Source organism: Montipora foliosa, chromosome 13 (genome assembly GCF_036669935.1).
Source record: "Montipora foliosa isolate CH-2021 chromosome 13, ASM3666993v2, whole genome shotgun sequence".
In the NCBI taxonomy this organism is placed as follows: Eukaryota; Metazoa; Cnidaria; class Anthozoa; order Scleractinia; family Acroporidae; genus Montipora; species Montipora foliosa.
This window is the reverse complement of record NC_090881.1, coordinates 15,063,989-15,071,488: the sequence shown is the minus strand read 5'-3', so window position 1 is coordinate 15,071,488 and position 7,500 is coordinate 15,063,989. Positions and strand designations below refer to the sequence as shown.

The window sequence follows — 7,500 nt, the reverse complement described above, 5'->3', positions numbered from 1 at the left end:
CTAGAGCTCAATCTCTTTCGCCTTAAAAAAAAACAAAAAGGAGTTATCTGCGGTAAGGAGGATGACAACATTACAACCAAACGACAGAACAGAACAACAACAACAACTGTTAAGAATCCCAACTGGTCGGAGGCAAACCAGTTTGCTATTTACAAGCGCAGCTGGGAAGTTGAACCAAGGACTACCAAAATCAAATTCAACGAGTGATTAGAGCGGGTCTTGAACGCGGGATCTCCGGATCTTAAGGCAAGCGCCCTAACCACTGGGCCACACTGGGCCACACTGCCTTCTGTGTGTGTTTTTGTTTGTTTGTTTTTTTTTTCTTTTTGTTTTTGTTTGTTTGTTTGTTTTTTTGCGTTTGTTCCGTCCCATGAACAGCTTAAAAAGTATTTTGTCATCAAATCAACAAAGAAGCATAGTCAGTTTCAACTTCTTTCATCGACACTTGTTTCATGTTTCTGCAAATTGAACCCATTGAGAATTTGATTTAAAATCTGTTCTCTTCATGTTCATTTTCTGTATAGTATTACCAATAAGTGAATCAAGCAAAACCTACCACATAAGATCTGTTTAATCGTTATAATTAGTCCACCTATTTTCAAATTGTTTATCCCGAATAATTTTCAGGTCGATTTGTTTTATTGCGTGACACCAGGACGCATGTAGATTAAAAAGGTCAAATTAACACAGTCTTTCAGTGGTTGAGGAATGTGCAGTATGAAGTTTCGCTCTCAGCATAACCAGATCTCAACAGTCTGCATCAATTCGCTTTGCTGAAAGAGGTTTGCAAGTAAGATGACCGGATGGTGTGTTTTCTATGTGCTTCTTTCTGTCTTTCAAGAATCAGGTAAGCCATTAAGCAAATTTCACAACTGAATATGCGTCTTGTAATCATAATCAGTCATGGAAGTGCAATAGGCTTCAAAATATTTACGCGTGTGCTTTGCCCTTGATAAGAAACTTTGATTGTTGATCGCTTTATTTCAATTCCTTTTCATCCAAGTTAAGATATTATAGCGCCGATCATAGGCTTAAAAAAAAAAAAAGCGTATTTTAGTTAAAGCTTACGTTCACTGTCGGTCTTGGATTATCCAAGAGTTTTGACGACACTAAATAAATAACGAAAGATTTAATTGTTATACGAAGTGTATTAATTTAATATTCCTAGGCCATCTGATGGTTAGGAAACAAAGACCAAAGACTCAAAATCACCATTAGAAGCGGCTGTTAATCAAATAAAGGTTACCGTGTACCTTCAGGAGTGTTTTCAGTGAAACGAATGTAGTGCTCTCCAATTACGGCGCAGATGCGAAATTAATGTTTACAAAAATGGCTACTGGAATATTTCTTTTATTATTCAAGGAGATAGCTAGTCCAGTTTACTCTTGAACTTGAATCGCGAAGGCACAAATTGCATTTCGCGAGTTTTATTTCAATGCGAATTTCATATTTCAGGAATTTATTTCTTTCAGTAAGTATGTCACCTAGAAACGTAAAAAAATTGTCGGGGTTTTCCTTGATTCGATTGCACTCAAAAGTTACAGACCGCACAGACGTGTAAGCGGACCAATACAGAAGGTGTCAACAAAAGCAAAAAAAAGCTTTGGCGCATAGGGGATACGGGGTCGCAAAGGAATGGTGTCTGCAATATTAGAATGCGGACTGGTTAGAATTGTGTGAATCGGTTGCATAGTATTTTCCGCGTCATGTTGTAAGAAGACTTAAGGAAATGCCCTTGGTCCTCTCACATAATCGCTTCAAGTGAGTTTATCCTCGTTCAATGGGGGTGTACTGATATAGCCCTTTTTACAAAATTTCGAATTCCCATGATTTTTATTCAGATACCAAGATAATTTGTTTGCCTATATGCTTCGTCAGATGAGTCTAAAAGCTAGTTCTGATAAATTATAAATATGATCCTTTGTGATAATTTTGCTAACCTGCCCTTCTTCGCATCGCTCGTATGTTTCTTTGAAACAGCGTTTCCCGCGAAAAGAGCTTGGATAGTCTATATATGCTGTCAATCTTAAAAAAAAAAGGAAAAAAAAAAAAACTTCCGGTAAAAGTCTCTGGAAATATTTAATATTGTTACATATGTTTTTTTTGTTTTTTTGTTTTTTTTGGCGATCGAAAGGTGTGACCTTAAGACCTTAAGAGCAGTTCTCTAAGAAAGTCAAGAAAAGTTGAAACTGAAACGTTTTGACCCCCCTTTCATTTTTATGTGTGGATGTAGGTTGACTGGAGGGGTTGACAAAAAAACAGAACATTAAGGCCAGCTGACGTGTCGTTGCAATGATAACCGCCATTGATCAGGACACCCCTCTGAGCTGGAATTTTACTATAAAAATAGTGAACATGTATGTGTCCACCAATCGGATAGATGTGAGCCAATTCTAATGAAACTCGACCAGACAGTAGGGTTGTGCTACTCAATAGTAAAGGACGTTGTGAAAGTTCTTTGACTTCTACGGACTAGGTGAAAATACTGGCTGCATTTATGTTACTTTTCGGCCATTGTGAAGAACTGCAAAAACGAGGACAACTGTTCTCGCATTTTATCTCAAACTATTATTTTCTCGGTCACCACATTTGCAGCAGAGCTAATACAATTACCATAGCGTTAAACATTGGAAAAACAGTTTGGGAAAATTATAGTTTGGTCATAGGTGAGGACATTTGATGGAAATTTAAAATATTTAGAAAATTGACCAAGTTCAGACCTACAATCTCTAGCTCTGAAATGGTTTAGAGAGAGTGTTTAAGCTCCGCCATTATTTTTAACTATTTTATGTGTACGTGCCATGGATTTATGAAGTTTTAGACCCGTTAAGTTTGATAATATTCAAATGAAGAAAATGCCTACCTTGCAAGTTTTTGTAATTTGAACATTTGAATCGCGTCCGTTTCCCTTTCGTTCAATTCGTTCCATTTTCTAGAACAAATCAAACATAGCTCCAAACATCGGTCCTCTCCAATCACAAAAAAGGCGGCTTTAGGATGTTCTACACCGACATTAAGGACGTTCGCGCCCATTGCTACTGCGTATCCTTACCGCGTACGCAAATTCACATGCCACGTCATGCATCGAGCGCGCGATAAATACTAAAATGAACAATCATAGGGCAAATGGCCATTGCTATAGCTTTGCTTGGATTTAACGATCTTGGATGTTCGGAGACCCCTAAATTTCTTTTCAGAAACTAATTTTATTTCCAATTATCTCCACATTGTCCAAAAATGAATAAAATATCAATGTGGGATTTCTGTCCTCGGGACATAGAATCCTGCCATCTTGTGGCTGCAAGGCGCATGGAACTATGGTCGCTAAATGTGAACTTCTTCTTAAAGGAACCTCAGCAGTTAACTGAATTCACTTGATGGGTCCACTTAACAAAGTTTGGTAGAGAACATTTCACTTCAAAGATGTAATTGAATTGCAATATGTTTGGGCTTACAGACACTGTGGCCTTATTCGCTAAAGAAGTCGGATTTTATTTCATATTTAGGGTGTTGTTCGGGCAAGTTCTCTCCAAAACGAGGTCGGTAAGCCCCCCCCCCCCATTTTTCTTTTACATTTCTGAAATCACAAACTCATCATCTTTCAATGGTAAAATTTGCAGAAACAAATCAATGTTAGAAAATTCTCGCGCAAACGTCCTTGAAACACACGCGTGACATTGTTGTTCACTGAAATCCATCTATGTGGTCCAACGGAGAAATAAAATGAATCCCTTATGATAAATTCACTGAGAAAATACAAGAATGTAAACAGCAAGAACAAAGAGTTGAGCTAAAATTTAATGCGTTGGTCGAGAAGCCATGAAGTTTGTCACGCGGACGCGCAGACCGGACATGAAACGAGAGACTCTCAACCGGAAGCATGGGGTTCTGCCGCACAGTGGCAGGAAAATTAAACAATAGCATATCAAATAATTACACCGTTCCTTACCCCAATAACAACAGCGCAATTGTTGTTCACAAGAGAATTTGACACTTGACACCTTAATTGTTTTATTTATTTACTTGCAGGGCAAATAATCACGGATTTCTTCGTGGTTTTTGCACAGTCCATAGGTTTGCAAGTGTCTTGTGCTAACCCTGTCACATACACTTAGTTTTACAACGTTTTCTCCGGATTCCCTAGACTCCCCTTTCAAGTTTAAAAAGCAACAACGTTTCTTTTTAAACGAGCTGAACTATGATATATAAGCGTATATGCAAATCAGATTTTAACTTTGACATTGCTACTCTACTGGCGATCAACACATATAACCCTCCACTTTCGGAGAAAAAAAGGGTTAATAATAAAAATAACAGCCTTTGGATAAAAATCAAAGCTCGATATTTTGGTAGTGAGGTTTTAAGCACCACACATTCGAGATCTGAAGAAAAAAAAAGGACGTTTTTTTTGTTTTTTGTTGTTGTTGCTTTTTTTTTTTTATTGTGCCACTTTAAGCGTGATTTGCCTCATGTTCATGCTTATGCTGACGACACTCAAGTGTATTTCTCATTCAAACAAAAAAGTGTTGATAATCAGCAATCTGCTATCCAGTCATTAGAAGCATGTGTAGTTGACGTAAGAAGGTAGATGTTATCTGATAGATTTATGGCAAACGATGATAAAACAAAATTTCTCCCTGTCGGAGCATATAGTCAACTTGAAAAACTTAGCATCAATTACGTCTCTGTTGGAAAAACGCTCATTACACCTTACACAGCTCTACGTAATCTTGGTGTTTGGCTTGATTAAAACCTATCCATGTCTGGTCACATTAATATATTTCAAAGATTTCTTCATCAACACTCTACTACCTGTACAATATTAGGAAATTAGAAGGTATCTATCTCGCGAAGCAACAGAAGCTGTTGATTTTCGTATCCAATTTAAGATTTTTACTACTGTTGAGAAAGCCCATTATGAACTAGCACCTTCTTACCTTGCTGGCCTGCTCCGTCCCTGCTACAATAACCGCTATTGTCTACGTTCTGTAAGTTCCCACTGTATTCAAGTTCCTTCCATTAAGTCAAAATTATTGGTGATCGTTCCTTCTCAGTTTCCGCCACACTTCTATGGAACCACCTCTCTTTTGATACGAAAGGTGCCAATTCATTAACTATATTTAAATCAAATCTGAAACCTATTTGGTTATGAAGGCTTTTAAAAGTAACACATTGTCTATAGCAGTGTTGTTGCTGATGTGAAGCTTTGATAGTCTCGCACACAAGACGAGCTTTGGCCGCCTAGGGCAGTAAAAGAGAGGGAAAGAATACATAAGAGAACAGTAATTCGCTTGTCTCTGAATTCAGTGTACGTTCGAATGAAGTTAAGTCGTAATTTAAACTTAGATGAGAGGGAAGGTAAACAGCACATTCATTCCGTAACCTCAATTTGTGTGGTACTGTTAACTGGCTGAATGTTGACCAAGGTGCTCACAAAAAGCATATAATTAATGGGAAGTGAAGGACATTTTTATTGCACTTTGGGGCTGGTATTTCATAAAAATTCTAAGGAAGATAATTATCTATTTACAACCATTTCTTTTGATATTCAAACGCACCAGCTACCACAGGAACGAAAGATCCCTCGTTTCGACAGCCAGCGAGGCTCTGATTCACAGGAAACTTTTCGAGATTCCCATTTGGGAATTAAATGGGAAATTTTCCCACTCATGTGAAAAATTGGGACAATAAATTACTTTTGGGGGAAAATTTTGGGTTTTTATTGGGAAAGAACGTCTACTTTCCTTTTACATCCCAATATTGGGAATATGCTGTGAACGTTTTCCCAAGTTATACCCAAAGCTGGCAACAATATGGGAAAAGTTCCCAATTTATTCCCAATATTGTGAATTATGGGGGAACATTTCCCCAAGTTATTCCCAGAATTGTGATTTATATGGAAACATTTATCCAAGTTATTTCCAGAACTGTGAATAATATGGACAAATTTCCCAAGTTATTCCCAGCATTGGGAATGATATAGAAACCGTTACCCAAGTTATTCCCAGAATTGTGATTAGTATGGGAACATTTATCCAAGTTATTCCCAGACTTGTGAATAATATGCAGACATTTCACAAGTTATTCCCAGCATTGTGAATGATATAGAAACCTTCACCCAAGTTATTCCTAGAATTGTTATTAGTATGGGAACATTTATCCAAGTTATTCCCAGAATTGTGAATAATATGGGCACATTTCCCAAGTTATTCCCAACATTGTGAATGATATAGAAACCTTCGCACAAGTTATTCCCAGAATTGTGATTGGTATGGGAAAATTTATCCAAGTTATTCCCAGAATTGTGAATCAAATGGACACATTTCACAAGTTATTCCCAGTATTGTGAATGATATAGAAACCTTCACCCAAGTTATTCCTAGAATTGTTATTAGTATGGGAACATTTATCCAAGTTATTCCCAGAATTGTGAATAATATGGCCACATTTCCCAAGTTATTCCCAACATTGTGAATGATATAGAAACCTTCGCACAAGTTATTCCCAGAATTGTGATTGGTATGGGAAAATTTATCCAAGTTTTTCCCAGAATTGTGAATCAAATGGACACATTTCACAAGTTATTCCCAGTATTGTGAATGATATAGAAACCTTCACCCAAGTTATTCCCAAAATTGTTATTAGTATGGGAACATTTATCCAAGTTATTCCCAGAATTGTGAATAATATGGACACATTTCCCAAGTTATTCCCAGTATTGCGAATTATATAGGAACCACTTCACCCAAGTGTTTCCCAGAATTGTGAATAATATGGACACATTCCCCCAAGTTATTCCCAAAATTGTAAATAATAAGGGATTATTTCCCCAGTTTAATTCCCAATAGTGTAACACGGATAAATGAAAATAAAAGCCTTTATTATGATGATTCTATAGATTATAGAAATATCCTCCACGTTTGACCGGCCTTGTTCCAAAAGGAACATGAAGCATCAATGTTAAGAATTACACACTCCATGTCAGCACCTTATCCACTTAATGAATACCAGTATGTTTCCCACTTTGTTTCAGGGTTAATTGGAGTATTTCGCTCGGAATCTTGTTCATTTTTCTTCAATGTTTCATTTTGGCCAGCAGTCTCCACGGCAAGCTCTTACCGATTTTGGCGGTAATCGGCGGCTTTGTTAACGTTTGTATCAACGCTCACAAATTTGTGGTGATTTTGTGTTACTTTTACTCTTGAAATGCTGATCCAAGGCAGGGAAATGCTTACAAGAACTCAAGTAAAAAGGTAAGCGTTAACTATAGGCGAATATGATGCGATTTGATGCCTTATTGTCTTCAAAATGACGATTTACTTGTAGAGTACCTTCAAGTCAATTTTTGTGGCAAGGATACTTAATTTGACTTTTTAAATGCTATAACCCTGCAATAATTGGTAAACCTTTTAACAAGAAAAATGAAGTTTTGGATCAAATGGTGAAGTAAAAGATTTGGTACAAAAGTGCTCATACGGGAATTAATTCATGTATACGATT

General features: G+C 37.1%; 1 long non-coding RNA gene across 1 annotated transcript in view; it reads left to right on the top strand.

The window, feature by feature from the left end:
• The first annotated feature begins 711 nt into the window (after positions 1 to 711).
• LOC137982573 (uncharacterized) overlaps positions 712 to 7,500 on the top strand; it is a 7,581-nt gene continuing 792 nt past the window's right edge. Inside the window, exons 1-2 of the long non-coding RNA XR_011118750.1 lie at positions 712 to 847; positions 7,034 to 7,253. This is a non-coding gene — a long non-coding RNA (uncharacterized lncRNA). The remainder of the gene's footprint in view (positions 848 to 7,033; positions 7,254 to 7,500) is intronic.